The following is a 16,773-nucleotide window of genomic DNA, read 5'->3' on the forward strand; positions in this document are numbered from 1 at the left end:
CATCCCATCATGTGTACAGTGTATGACTTACCATCATGTGTACAGTGTATGACTCCCCATCATGAGTACAGTGTATGACATCCCATCATGTGTACAGTGTATGACTTCCCATCATGTGTACAGTGTATGACATCCCATCATGTGTACAGTGTATGACTCCCATCATGTGTACAGTGTATGACTTCCCATCATGTGTACAGCGTATGGCTTTCATCATGTGTACAGTGTATGACATCCCATCATGAGTACAGTGTATGACATCCCATCATGAGTACAGTCTATGACTTACCATCATGTGTACAGTGTATGACATCCCATCATGAGTACAGTGTATGACATCCCATCATGAGTACAGTGTATGACATCCCATCATGTGTACAGTGTATGACATCCCATCATGAGTACAGTATATGACATCCCATCATGAGTACAGTCTATGACTTACCATCATGTGTACAGTGTATGACATCCCATCATGAGTACAGTGTATGACATCCCATCATGTGTACAGTGTATGACATCCCATCATGAGTACAGTGTATGACATCCCATCATGAGTACAGTCTATGACTTACCATCATGTGTACAGTGTATGACATCCCATCATGAGTACAGTGTATGACATCCCATCATGTGTACAGTATATGACTTACCATCATGTGTACAGTGTATGACATCCCATCATGAGTACAGTGTATGACATCCCATCATGAGTACAGTATATGACATCCCATCATGTGTACAGTGTATGACATCCCATCATCAGTACAGTATATGACTCCCATCATGTGTACAGTATATGACTTACCATCATGTGTACAGTGTATGACATCCCGTCATGAGTACAGTGTATGACATCCCATCATGTGTACAGTATATGACTTACCATCATGAGTACAGTGTTTGACTTCCCATCATGAGTACAGTGTATGACTTCCCATTATGAGTACAGTGTATGACTTCCCATCATGTGTACAGTGTATGACATCCCATCATGAGTACAGTATATGACTCCCATCATGTGTACAGTATATGACTTACCATCATGTGTACAGTGTATGACATCCCGTCATGAGTACAGTGTATGACATCCCATCATGTGTACAGTATATGACTTACCATCATGAGTACAGTGTTTGACTTCCCATCATGAGTACAGTGTATGACTTCCCATTATGAGTACAGTACGCAATCTCCTGTAGCTTCCGTTTGTACCATTGCTTCATTAACAGTTACTAATATCAACATAAAACCCTAATGATATATTAAATCCTTAATGCACCAGTATTTAATGGCATCATTAAAATCGGTTGTATCAAACACTTGTTATCATTGTCTAATTATGTCCTATCTTAATGTTTTCATTAAATTCGGGGATTCCCCTAAATATTTCCCACAACTCCCTGACGTCGACAAGTACGCGTTACTTCCGGTCGTCTGTCAAAATGGCATCGTTACCACCTGAATCTCGAAACAGAAACAAAACTTTCGACAGCTGCTAAGTTCAATTGCTGACGGAGCTGGTAGAGAAACACATCTCAATACTAAATAGCAAGCTGTGCAGCACAGTTACCAAGGAAATGGAAAATGCAATCAGGGCAGATATCACATATAAAATATTACCGCCGTCGGAGTCTGCCAGAGAATAACGAACATAAACAAAACAATGCACAAACATGCACCAGACGGCTAAAACAGAGAATACAGTTCAAGACAGCTCGACATAAGACCAGAGGAGGACCGTGTACTGTCTCACTATCAGCGACGGGTGAGAACATTTGGACATTTGTAACAAGGATTGTCACAGTTTCACTGGACTCACGGACATCGAATCAAACGATCTAGTGACGCCGATGGGTATGTCGCCTGCATTGAATAAAGTATCGTTATATATTCTGTTGTAAGTGTTAACACTACCTTTCGTCATACAGTGAATATAAATACTTGCCGTGTAGAGCCTGACTATCGGCAATGGGATACTGCACGTATTTGATGCTCATTTATCAAGAGAGGTTAAATCAGGGGTGGAAATAACTTTACAATTGATAGTGTACTCCGGTATAGTGGCACCTGTAAAGTCACTTGCCCTGATATTTATTCCAGTATACCGACCGTTTTCTTGCTGATTTTTTAAAATAAACAACATAATTAACATTGGAATATCAACTGGACACCTGTACAGTGTGATATACAAATTTGCTTGCCCGACAGAAAAAAACACTGGACTCGGACGTCGGGCAAGGGGTTATTTCCACCCCTGTTAAAAACCAAACACCAAAAAACAACCGACCTTCTGTTACTCCACATTCAGTGAAACTGCCTCTTGTGATAAAATTGCACTGTTCCAATTTAAATCATTCATCATCCATTCTCCGAACGGCAGCCATTGTGAAACGAAAAGGGGGACTTTGATTTGATTTGATTTAAACATATTTATTCAAGAGAATGGATTGGGTACAAGTTATGCCAACTTAGTGAAACCCTCTCCTAAAATGTCACGTGACATCCCCCGACCCCGCTATTAAAATTTAAGAGAAAAACAAACTTTATTTTCTATTAATTTGAATTATTGTTTACTTTCCATGAAAATATTTTGGGAAATCCAAGATCTTCCTGAAAATGCCGTTCGGAAAAACAAGGAAATGGACGTGATCGGATATGAGCATGCGCTATAACGAGGAAGCGGCGATAACTCCTCTAGGTTGGGATCCAACAGGCAAAGGTATTCACTTCAGTGTGCACGAATTATTTACTTAAACTCTTTAAAGTAACTCTCCTTTATTACATTGATCACGGCTGCCTGAAAGCGTATCCTTTCTGATCCATGTATTTACGAATCCAGGACAAAATCCACACGGACAAAATCCACCCCAAAATTGCAACCTAGGACAAAATCCACCCGGACAAAATCCACCCCTAATATATTCCACCCGAAGAAAAAAACAACTAATGACATGTTTAGTCACAGAAATGAATTTTATTCATATCAGTCATTAAAAATTATGTTCTATCAAAACATGAGTATAAAGGGCTCCAATCAGGCTTGCAAGAACATCTTAATTCTTTAAGGGGATTACGTAATGATCAAAGTGTGAGACTACTTAATGATACATGAAAGAGGATTAAGTAGTGATCAAAATATGACAAATGGAGAAACCTTTAATGTTTGAAACAACATGCTAACACGTAAATGCTATCAAAAAATGCTTGCAATGCTTCAGAAAAACAACTTGATCAAATATCAGGACACACTAAAACTTTTAACAATAGCAATTTGAGAAGGGTGGATTTTGTCCATTTTTTTGTTAAGAAGAGGTGGATTTTGTCCGGGGTGGCAATTTTGGGGTGGATTTTGTCCGGATGGATTTTGTCCGGTCACCGTATTTTCACAAGTTCCAGTTGTGAATTATATTTACAAGGTTAGTATCATTATACTGGGCAATGTGTTATGGCTATGACAGATGTAGTAGTTGGCCATTAGTGAGTCATCATTGGTGAAATTCCCATAGACTTGCCTGTTAATTAACTCTTGCAAGAATAATTTTCATAAATTTAGTTTCCGTCGAATTGCTTTGAAATTATCTACCAGCTGGGAAATCATCTCAGCTACATACACATAATATATTTCAATTCAATTTTCCGATGATTATTGAGAAAACTGCAACTATTTAAACAACATATATTAGACATACCAATCAGGTTTAACATGGCTGTCTATGGGATAGATTAAAAGTTGTACTTATATATGGTGCTTAATCAGATGTCATTCGATAACTAATCAAGGGAAAGATGAAATAAATTGTACACGTAGCTGAACATGATTTCCAAGATGTTTGCAAAATATCAAAATAAGATGACATCTACTCAATTACAATACTAAAGGAGAAATTTATTTTTTTAAAAATGGCGTTATGATGTTTTCAAACAATACATATTATAATTTTGCGATGTTAGTAACGACGTAATAATTATCGAACATTCACCTGTAGTTCGACGCTCAGTGCGTGAGATCTTGCAGATTGTGTCTGTAAATTCATCTCTAACGAGATTGCAGATACATCGGATGCTCAGTTTCCCAAAACGATAGCATGCGCGAACTTCCTCATCGGATGAGTTCGTCGTCTGATAACACGTACTTTGCTTTTGCGTCCTAAGCGTTCAAACAATATGTTGCGATGCGGCCAGGGTTTGAGGAAGTAGGGACGTGTTTAAGGAAGTAGGGACGTGTTTAAGGAAATTGGGACGTGTTTAAATGTTTGACGAAGTAGGGACGTGTTTTAATGTTAGAGGAAGTAGGGACGTGTTTAAGGTTTGAGGAAGTAGAGATGTGGCAAAGTTTTGAGGAAGTAGGGACGTGTTTGAGGTTTGAGGAAGTAGGGACGTGTTTACGGTTTGAGGAAGCAGAGACGTGGCTAAGATTTGAGGAAGTAGTGACGTGTTTTAATGTTTGAGGAAGTAGGGGTGTACATACATACATGCTTGCTTGCTTGCTTGCTTGCTTGCTTGCTTACTAATCCCTCTATTGTTCTACGGGTGACTGCAAGTCCAAGTGGGTACAGTGGGGGTACACCCTTAGCTATACGCGTTCGGCTTCAAATGAAATTTAGAGACTATCAATTCGGTCTAACATTCATCTAATTTCCAAACACAGTACATTTATCTCCTAAATATTAGAATCTACGTGGTGCTTTGGTTGATATGTGTTTTGTTTGTTTGTTTGTTTTGTTTTTGTATGGGTTTTTTTAGATCATATGGTTTGGCCGGTGTTCAAGTTGTTTTATGCTGGCACAAGTTGGTTATGTGGGATTATATGCGACCAAGAAGGACATTTTAAATTTCTTGGGTGTTTAGCATTGTCTAGTTTATAATTTGAATTGTGGTATTTGCGTTTCCACTGTGCAATGATTCTTTGTTTTGATAGGCTCTTGATTTCCTGTTAGGCAATGGTATGTTTAAGTTAACTTCTGGGATTTGTTAGAGCGGCATTCTAGAAGTTTCTGGTATTACAGATGGCAAAACGTTATGGATGATCAACTTCTTTATTTCCACAATAGTTTCGGTATGTATTCTTATACCGTTTTCAAGTATGCTAGAAAGAATCTATACCGAAACGTCGCTATTGTGAAAATAAGAAGGTGATCATCGATAAAGCTTTGTCATATCTAACTTCTGTAGTTTTTTGGAGCATGTTGGAGGAAAATGATTGAACTGATTGTTTTGTGTTTGACTCGGCTGTGTTCGGAACGTGGCGAAACACCCGAGAGCCCATGCACGTGCAGCAGTCAAGCGAGACCCGATCTGACCCAGCAGCATTAGTCTCTCACCGGCCGGCGGGACAGCGAGTACTGCTACTTGCCAGAGTGACATCTATTTATACCCATGAAAAGGTTGAATAAATCTGGAGAACTTCTCAACGAAAGAAAACTAAGAGGACACGACACTGTGTAGTAAGAATTTGAGAGGATGAATGCTTTTCCCCGTCATCTGTGTAATTTATATGTCTCGGTGACATTACCCAAGCTGGCTGCGTGAGTACTGCTACCTGCCAGAGTGACACTCCCAGATTGGTACACAGCGCGTCACTCAACAAGAATCACACGGTCACAGCGGGCTGTTGTCAACACTGACCATCTGACCGCTGGAGGTGGAAACACTCGCCTGTGTACACTACCACTGATCACTAGAGGAGGACTTTCCTCTGTCTAGACAATCACGAAAGGATGCTTACGATTACCCGTGCGGGAGTCTGTGCTTTGCACGGAGGGCGTGGTCCCAAACAAAACGCGTTGCATTTGACCAGATTCTCTATGGCATTGTGTATTATGTATTATAGAGCTTTAAAAATGATTTATATCTTAAATTAAATCATACAATGTACTCTAGGCCTCCTGGTCCCGAAATACAATAAACTTCTCTTTTCTATTGATTACTCTATCCTCAAAATTTAAGTCTGTATATGCTTGAAACAATATTTATTCTTGTACTTAATGTACAGTGGGATTGACAAACAGGGTTTCTCCTATATTTATAAGTCTGTATATCAGCCCGTTTGTATGTTTAATGGTGCAATACCACATCTGAAGTTTGCAAACGGTAACTTCAGGGCATAAAAGTGCTGACATAACTTCCAAAACATTAAAAAATATTTGATACATCTTTAGGCACGGTGCTTACTTCTACTAGTAATCCACTATAATCACAATAACTATCAGTTATGTCAACACACTGTAAATCAACCTTTTTAATTGTATAAATTCAAATATCCTCCTTTTTATATGTCCCAACTATGATGCTATAAGAAACGATTTGTTTTATTTCAAACATGGATATAACATAAATGACGCTCTGTATGATAACTTAGAATTACCTAGATCTATAAATCATGATATTATTAAATTTGTACATAACTTTATTACCACTTGAAGAAGATTTAATCAATCTGAAGTTGTTATCTGACCCTTTGCAGAACAGAAGTATTTTGGCTGTATGGATGTTCCATATTCATGTATATTGTATGCTTAATGTTATTTATGATATCATGTACTTTTGGAATACTGTTATGAAATGTAAGTCGCATAAATGTTATTTTGTCTGGTGAGGCATTAATATAAGCGTTTTGCTTGTGCCGATCCAGTTTCTGAACAATGTATCAGAAATGAATACGTTTAAACCAAATATCCTTCATGTATATATTCTACTTGTCCATTATGTTGCCACTTGCTTGATAACGGCGTTAGCATCTAACACCGAAACGTCGTATCTATTTCATAGATACCGTTGTCTATCTATTAAAATGGTTCCTCTTCATCATACCAGCTTCTAAATGCCACATAAAGATAAAGAAGTTCTACTGGTAGTATCATTATCTTTCAATGAACGTTCTTGCCAATACGTGTATGTAGGATAGTTGTTCGTTGGGGAATCTTGCTTCTTTTTTACAGATAAATTTAGCATTTTAACGAGTTGTGATGTTTAAACTATGCTGCATATTTAGATCTGCCAATTGTGACGAAAAACATGTATATTTAAACGATCGAGCATATTTCTAAAACGACACGACTGTCTAACCATACATAATTATATAACCATTGTCGGACAATAGGAGGGACTCACCCTGTGTCCCTATTGATAGCAATATTCGGTGCATAGTTACTCACTCCGAGAAAAAGCCTAATAGCTCTGATGAACAATCATGATTACCCCATACAGATGCACCGCAGCTGATCGCAGACCATACCATAGTGCCTTATAACTTTGTTTTGAGTGTGTTTTTTGGTAATTTTCTAATATCACATTGATTAAGTGATAGTTATTATGCGTCACAGTGTTTAAAGTTTTTAGTGTGGGCAATAGTATTTGCGGTACGCCTTTTTGTTAGAGCTTCAGAGTTGCCTCCCTTGGCAATATTGTTTATTTACGACTTTCGTCATGCCGTGGAGTTTTCCACCGATTACGTGAATGTTCTGAGTGGATAATGATACAGCCTATCTTTATTACAATGCTCAAGAACTGTGTAAGAGCTACAGTGTATATGCAAGATGGTTGTTGCGTTGTGCGGCGGGACTAACACACGGCCTCATTACATGAGTTGAGTTATACACATATCTGTCTGGCGTCATCGAGCTGATACATCTGCCTACCATCGTCAAGTCTGTCTGTAAACATTTCAAGACCTTGTTTGACTATTCAACTACTGTCATTGTACACAACCTTCAATCTGTATATCTGTTCTCACCTTGAATGTCAAGACTCTGGTGAGTTAATATTTTATATTTGTGACCCAATATTTTAGATTTGTGACTCAGTTGCATTGTAGTAGATATCTGTATCGTCATTCAGCTTGCTCATTGTTTGTTCAATATATTATTGAATATTTTAGACTAGTCTGTGTTCTATTTTGCTGGTTCAAAGGGGACTCTCAAACCTATTGTCACGGCAAATTATTAACCGTAACAACTTAGACGCAACTACATAATTGAATATTTGCAATAAATTTACAATTTAATACAACTTGTTGCTCAACCTACACGCGAAACAGATACTACTCGTTCCTTGCTTGATCTTATCTTTACTTCTGTTTACAGCATTGTACATGAATCAGGTGATCTCCCTCCAAAATGCAGTGATCATAGTCCAGTATTTGTGTCCCTAAACTTTTCAAAGCCACGTAAGGAATCATACAAGCGAATTATATACCATTATATCCATGCAAATTATGATGGCTTAAGTGATTGCATTGCTGCTATTGATTGGGGAAATACTACTGACCACACTGACATTGACATGTCTATTTCACTATTTACTTCAAAAATATTACATTTGATAGATCAGTACATACCCCATAAAGAGGTTATTATTAGACCAGGAGATGGCTCTTGGATGAATGGCCACTTGCGTAAGCTGATGAGAAAAAGATATCGTATGCATAAAGCTGCTAAAAAATGAATTTATAGGTAAATTGGGAGCGCTTCAAAGTAGCACGAAACAAAGTCAACTCTGAAGTTAGGAAAGCTAAACGCGGGTATGATTTGAGAGTTGATGACAGTATTAATTCTGAATGTGGTGCTAAATCATAGTAGCGCTTAGTGAAAAAATAATGCAGCGCAATACAAACTCAAATATACAACCTCCTCCTATCTTGACTAATGGGAACATACTCGACCATCCCAGCGATGTTGATGATACATTTAATGACTTCTTTACCCAACAAGCCCAAGTTGAAGAACCCAAGAAGGAAACTAGCTGCTTACATAAGCCTGTAAAATAAACTTAATGATTTTGCATGATATGTTATTAAATCTAAATACTTCAAAAGATAATATTGGTAATAAGCTTCTAAAAAAATTAGTTGTATCTCTGTGCGCTCCTCCCATTACCAAGTTGTTCAATTTATCACTACGTGTTTCCTGTTTGTTTTCATTGTCAATGGAAACATTCTGTTGTTGTTCCAATCCATAAAAAAGTAGCGTTTGTGATTGCAATAATTATAATTTTTCTTAGATAATGATATCATAACCACCTCAAAATCGGGATTCAAACCTGGAGATTCAACTGTAATCAGTTAACTGAGGCTGAAGGGATAGTGTAAATCCAGCTAGGGTCGATGCAGGTAGCAAAGGTACTGTAAGTCCCCATGGACCCTAGTATGGTGACCTACTTTCAGTTGTTGGTGATCTATAGCCTATTTTTATATTGTGTTGTCCCCTATGGTTAAAATGTTTTAGACTCTATTACTAGTTTTACATGTATATCTGTGATATTCTAGTTGTTTTACTGCCCTTCGTCGGCAGATTTTTATAATTTACCTATATTTCATTCCAATATCAAATGTTCTCGTCACGATATGGCTGAAATATTGCCGATGTGACGTTAAATATTAACTCACTCACTCACTCAGTTAAATGAATTATATCATGTGATCTCCAAGGATAATCGAAAGGAAGTTCGCGCTAAATTCTGTGATATGAGCAAGGCGTTTGATCGTGTTTGGCATGATGGTTTACTGCTGAAATGAAAGTCAACAGGGATAAGCGGTAATCTTTTGGATTGGTTGGAGAGTTACCTTTGTAATAGGAAACAAGCTGCAGTAATTAATGGCTATATGTCAAATTATACACCTGTTCCAGCCGGAGTTCCTCAGGGCTCGGTTTTAAGACCTCTGTTATTTCTTGTTTATTTTAATGTTGTGACTCATTGGATAACGAGTAATGTTAAACTGTTTGCTGATGATACATCCTTATATCTAATTATTGAAGACCCTGAATCCACAACCGCTCTACTGGATAGTGACTTAGAACGTATATCAGACTGGGCAGGTAAATGGCAAGTGAAATTTAGCGGAAGCCATGCTATCTTCGACTAAAATTTATTCTAGTAATAAATTACCTCTTCGAATGAATGGTGTTTTTATACCTGAAGTAAGTGATCATAAACACGTAGGACTTGTGTTTCAGGAAGATGGAAAATGGCACAAACATATTGATTATCTTGTCCTTAAAGTGAGTCCATTAATTAATTGTTTACGTAGTCTAAAATACAACTTAAATCGAAGAATGCTTGAAATGAAGACAAATCTGTTATATTACCCATATTTGACTACTGCGATAACCTTTGGGATAATTGTAACAATGAACAAGTAAACATATATTAGAATATTTACACTTAGATTCTCTTGCAACAATATGTGGAGCAGTATGAGGAGTTGAGTTGAGTTGGGCTTTGCGTCACATCGGCATTATTCCAGCCATATAGTGACGAGAACAAGTTTCATTAATAAACATTGTAGGTACATACTCGGAATGAGTTTTATTTCAAAAACATATATTCATTACATTGTCATTTAAAAGCAGAAAAAGTCATAGCATCAAATTTAAAGGCAGGCAATTTGTTAGTCACATTTCACAGTTACAATTTATGATAGTTACATTTCACAGTTACAATTTATGATACAGATCAACTTCTCTCAGGTAGTTCACTATCAGATGAGCGCTCACGCGGGAGAACAGATCTTTTAGGTTTGTTGCATCATAATGTGAGTCCCTTGCAGACGATAAGTCCACGCATTCAAGCAGAATATGCTTGATGGTGAAAACCTCATCGCAAGAGAGATAGTCATGAGCAATCTTTATGGGTCCCGCCTACTATCTCCAGCAAAACAGGACTGTCGACTTTCAGACCAATGCAGGGCGCCTATCCCAGTATAATCGATCTTTTTGCCATATGTTGTTCAAGCTTGGAATGCACTTGATATTGATATTAGAAATGTAGATTTCTTATCTAGGTTTAAGCATTGATTTCCACAGAAATTAAGCTTTCATCAAATTTTACATTCATTTCTAGTTATATCCAGCGCCAATGCCAAGTGATTCTATCTAGAATTAGGGACGGTAGGGTAGCCTAGTGGTTAAAGCGTTCGCTCGTCACGCTGAAGACTCGGTTTCGATTCCCCAGATGGGTACAATGTGTGCAGCCCATTTCTGGTGTCCCCCCCCCCACCGCCGTGATATTACTGGAATATTGCTAAAAGCGGCGTAAAACTAAACTCACTAACTCACTATTTAGAATTAGGCTAGGTTGTAGTGATTTAAAATGACATTTAGTTAACAGAATTTTTATTGATGATCCCATCTGTCCATGGGGCCATAACAGAGAAGATGCTTTCCACTTCTTGTCCCCGCTATGCCCAGTTCAGAATTGATAAAATAATACTTTGTCTTTAACCACCTTAGCATACATACTACACTCCACGGCAATGACGATTCATCTCCTTCAGACAATAAAAACATAATAAAATCAGTTCAAACGAATGAATGATGTTCTTTTACCTGAAGTAAGTGATCATAAAATACAGGTTAAACTAAACATCACTTGCTTTATAACGGTGTTAGAACCTCTACACCGAAACGTCGCTCTCACAGCAATAAAGAAGTCGTTCATCCATCTATTGTTATCCTTCCTTACTGCTACAACTTCTAAATGCCTCTCAAAGAAGTCAAACTTGCATACTTGAAACTAACCGCTTTACGGAATATAAGTAACAACTTAGAATATATAATGCATTTGGTGTCATGCTTTTTATTTTCATTTTATTTTGATTTTGAGTCACTCAATAATAGCTGCTTCTTAGAATTGATTATCATGTTCAATATGCGGAGAAGCATTGATGAGCTTTGCTTTTCCTGTTTCAATTTGTTATGTCATGTAACATGTAAAATGTGAACATTAATGGAAATAATATATTGTTTAAATCAAGTGCATGCGTTAAAATGCATACGTCCTATTGTCTTAGACGAAGAACAAATAAGCCCCGAAGCCTTGTTGGCAGAATTACCTGCAGTCTTTGCAATTAGATTATTAGTTAGTTGTAAACGCTTATGCTTAACACAAAATTACAAATAGTATTTGTTTGTGGTTGTAGATATACCGGGGCTTCTAAAATGTGCAACATGTACATTAATAACCATATCATTTTACAGACCTATCAATCAGAACTTTTGACATTGTTCAGATCATCTTCCAATTGTGCAAATGAAATGAATTCATATGTATACGTTAAGACAGAAGTAATTTTACCATCGATATCAATTCCATTGTTACTATAATTACTAACATCAAGCAAATCATAAATGAAAACATTGAACAATATCGGGGAGATTAAACACCTTTGCTGTAGGCCTCTGCTAATCGCAAACCAAGATGTGAACATACTCAAACACTGCACTGAACACTGGGATACAGTGACTGAAGCGTAAAAACAGATTTAGACCAATATCATCTAATTTATGCCACAATAAACCTCGATTTAGGCAATCGTGATCTTTTCTAAAATCTGTAAAAGGAGCAAACGTTGACTGTTTCTGATGTTTCCGATTTTCGACAACTACACGTACACTGTGAATATGGTAAATAGTGGATCTGTTTGTCCTAAAACCATTCTTGTATCATTTAAAATACAAGTGGCTTCTGCCCAGGACAGTAACCGTTGGCTGAATACATTACAGTATCGTTTATAAACTGAATTTGTGCGAGTTATACCTTGCGAGACATCATGTGGCCCCCCGTACAACTCCATGGTGTGAGGTTAATTATTCCTTTTGAACGCGTACCAGGGATGTCTCCAGCCTTCAAACAAACATAAAACATGTATAGTTGATATAATACGTTCCGACTTGTAACATTCAACAGGAGGACCACCTGCACCAGGCGCCTTGTCGCTATGGCTTCTAGTGATAGCATTGGCAATTCAAGCATTGCGATATTAGAACTACAAACTACATGCCCATCTTTGTCACGTCGTCTCTCATTCAGCACCGAAGTGCATAACCTCGCCTAAAAAGATAACCGCTGACCCATGACAGGACACGTTCCGCTGTACATACAATTATGAAAGTGATTTTTTTGGAGTTTGGAGTAAATAGACGCGACAAAATCATGTCCACATTCATAAGAAATCTCTGCCATACGCAGAGTTGATCGTACAATTGTAACTATATCATGAGCAGATATTTGTTTAAGCAGTATTACTGCTGTATGATGTTGCTTGTAAACAAATCGGGTCTGAACCAGACAATCCAGTGATTGTCACCATGAGATACGATAACAGAGCATGTGTATATGAATCACTATGAAATAGTGATGATACCAGGTGTTCGCGAAAAGGTGAGCGTATCCTGCCCCACCGGTGGCACCCGTCATAGACATAATTATGCTAAGTCTAGTCAACGCACCACTGGTGACAAATACATTTGTCATCCATGAAGTTTCATTCTGTGTAAAACCTTCTTCATAGGCACATTGCGCACTAGAGTATAGATGTACAATGACAACCATTCAGAGCGTTTCAGGACGAATAATTCGCATAAATTCAATTGGCCTCCCTCCGTTCCACCCAGTTCTGTGGTTGCGAAAGACCTGAACTTTGTTCGCTTTCACTAACCGCACTATCACTGTTAATGATAAAACACAATCTCAGGGGTTAACATCGAAGTTTCTCTACCGGGGCGAAGAATGAGGTGATGAGAATCAATAGGTTGATCATGTTAGGTCTTACTATGTACGATAAACACAAACCTTCCCATTTGGTTTAAACATATATATTTCATGAAAAAGCAAAGACAGAATTTTCATGAACTGGATTCGTCAACAAGCTCAAAAGGACTTATATGAAGACCGTTCCAATATACATAGATATATGAAACAGTATCATGACAAGAAAAGATGATATCTAAATGAGAAGGTATGACATGTAGTCGGAAGCTTAAAATCATGATGGTTGTATACATTCATTGCATCTGCAGTCGGGATCCATAGTAGTATAGCTTTGAGAATTATAGGTTTTAGTGTATGACTTGCTCAGTTAAAACGCCTAGTTTCAATTATAAATAGATGGACTGATTTTAAGATATTTGATTGAATTTGTGGGTCCATGGAAGACGTTCCGTATAAGATTGTTTCTAATGAAAAGCCATTGGTATAATAAAATTTATTTATTCTTACAGCATCAAATCTGGGACATACGAAGAAATAATGACGTGCATATTCAGTAGGGTGGCCACACAAACAATCTGCTCTTCCCATTTTACAAAGGACTGTCTGCTAAGATGGCTATGCTTATGAATCACTATCTAATAGTCTATCTACTATCTAATCGATTACACATGTTAGAAACACATACATGGACATGTCAATCTTCACCTACAAGAGACGGAAATATATGCTAATTGTACAATCTCTGTGTAAATAAGCGAGAATTGCATCGGACGTCATTTGTTACGGGTGACCTTTCTTATATTATTTTTAAAAAATCCTCGCCCTACTCACGTTGCTTGCATATAAAACCCCAATTTCTATTTTATGCCATTTGAATCTTTAATTGGAAAGATGTCAACATTACCGACCACTGGCCTTTTTAAAAAAATAATAATATTGAAACGAGTGAATATTGGATGAGTCAGGAATAAGTATTGGTAGGAAACGAGGAAGGCCAAGAACAACATGACAGTAACTTCCGAGTTGGGACAGACAGACATTTTATTTAAGTCTCGCCTCATGTAAAAGTACAGATATATACACACATATACATAAAATGATCCACCCTTTAAAGGTTATGAGAGACTATTACATAGAAGTGACATATATGATAAAAGTAACAATATGAAATTAGCCGTATAAAAGATGTTTTCTTCTTTGAAATATATAAAAGCAGGTTTGGGCTGTAAAATAAACATGTTCTTTAAATAGTAAAATCATTTTTTCATTATCACATAAATCTAGGAAGTTGGGATATCTGAACCACATATGGCCTATAAACTGTCACGTAGATCATCGTACAGCGGACATTCCAACAGTACATAACGTTCATCTTCAATCTTATCACTGCATTGAAAACACACTCTTTCATTTACATTCATATTTGAATATCTGCTTGTTCCAACTTTAGAGGTGCAGTACCGGATCTAAACTTGGAAAAGGACAGATCGATAGAAGCGCGGCATTTGCATACTTACATAGCTTTCGCAACCATACACACTTTTAAAACTCTGTACGTCCGCAACTTATTGCTCTGCCTTCTTGTTTATACAATGCTTCATACCACTCAGACATATACTTTCCCATACAAGTAATCTGTACCCGCTCACATACATTCTTCACACTCACACCCTCTTCCATATTCAGGCCCCATTCTTTAAGTTTGGCTTTCACACGGTAGTTCCAATGTTTTACACGTCCACCCGCGCACTCATCCGACCATATAAAAACATATTTATTTAATCTACATTGCATTTTGTTAAAGCGGCAGTATTGCCTAATAATACATACCCACTGTCTGAGAAAATCCAGCCCATGTCTCCATTAACCGCAACATTTGGAGCGTATTTACCCACCCCTATAAAAAACCTCAGAACCGACCAGACCATCGTATCGTCAGTTTTGTATAAGTAGAGTACTGCATACCTCCGACTGCCTTATATTTGCAAATAAGAAGTCCTAATGCTCTACTAGCAGACTTAGCCGCTGCCTTCGTCATAGGGTTATAATCTAAATGTTCAGTGAGCAATAGGCCCAAATAATTATAACAATCCACAACATCTAAAAAGGAACTCCCAACATTAAAAACGTTCTGTTGACACTTACGTTCCTAAAATATACAATTTTAGATTTTTCATTATTTATACAAATGCCATTATCTATACACCAGACATTTAAAACCTCTAATAGACTGTTCAGATCATCTGTAGAATCTGCAAGTAAAACTAAATCATCAGCATACGCTAAAGCTGCAATCACTGTGTCCTTGACATGAATACCAATACCCACTTCTCCAAGTTTATCAAGTAGTTCATTAATAAAAAAGTTAAACAGAATTGGAGAAAGTAAACAACCTTGCTTCAGGCCCTTATTTACACCAAACCACGGGGATAAAATACCATTAATACGAACACTACATTTTACATTAGTATACAAAGATTGAAGAGCTAAAAACATTTTACCATTTACACCAATATTTCTCACTTTGTCCCATAGCACACCTCTATTAATACAATTGGGAACGAGATGGGAACATCAGTAGGAGAGTCCCTCACACACGACAGGAACACATGAAGAGAGTTTGTTGCAGTTACGTCCCAACAGGTACGAAGAGGATTAGTGAGTGAGGTAAGTTTGAATATTAAACATATTATAATATGTACCAGTGCGTGTGGGACCAGTAGGGCGGCGACATGCATAACCTTTTAGCCGACACCCGGTGTCGTCACTGATACATTGTAGCGCAATTTCGTATTGTGGATGTTTGGGTTGTTCTTGATAAACTTCAATCTTACACTATGCTTGACAACTTGATTAATTCATCAATCTAAGGCATGCGTCTTCTCCACTATAACCAAGAAAAAAACACAAATAGTAACGTTATGATTTATTGACAATCGCTCACATTTCATGTATGTACAGTGAGTTCAGATCCCCATAGGCCATGGGACAATATCCATGTACACAATACAAAATAACAAGCATAAGATTACGAATGAGCACTTTCATTAGTTCATCGCATCGGACCCCACTTCTTATGTCACAAACCGTCATAGCTCGGTATGTTTCTTGCCATCCTTCCAGAACGTCTTAATGAAGAAGTCGGGAACCTTGGATAAGTTCATCCTACATCTGTCTGTATTGAATGTCTTGTTCTTGTCCTCAGCCAACGACGCCATCTTGTCCTGACATTCCCGCTTCTCCCGCTGTTGTCGTCTGGCCTTCCTCTTCTCTTCCTTCTGTTTC

This window comes from Haliotis rubra, unplaced genomic scaffold (genome assembly GCF_003918875.1).
Source record: "Haliotis rubra isolate DU_JTF1 unplaced genomic scaffold, ASM391887v1 Scf342, whole genome shotgun sequence".
Lineage (NCBI taxonomy): Eukaryota > Metazoa > Mollusca > Gastropoda > Lepetellida > Haliotidae > Haliotis > Haliotis rubra.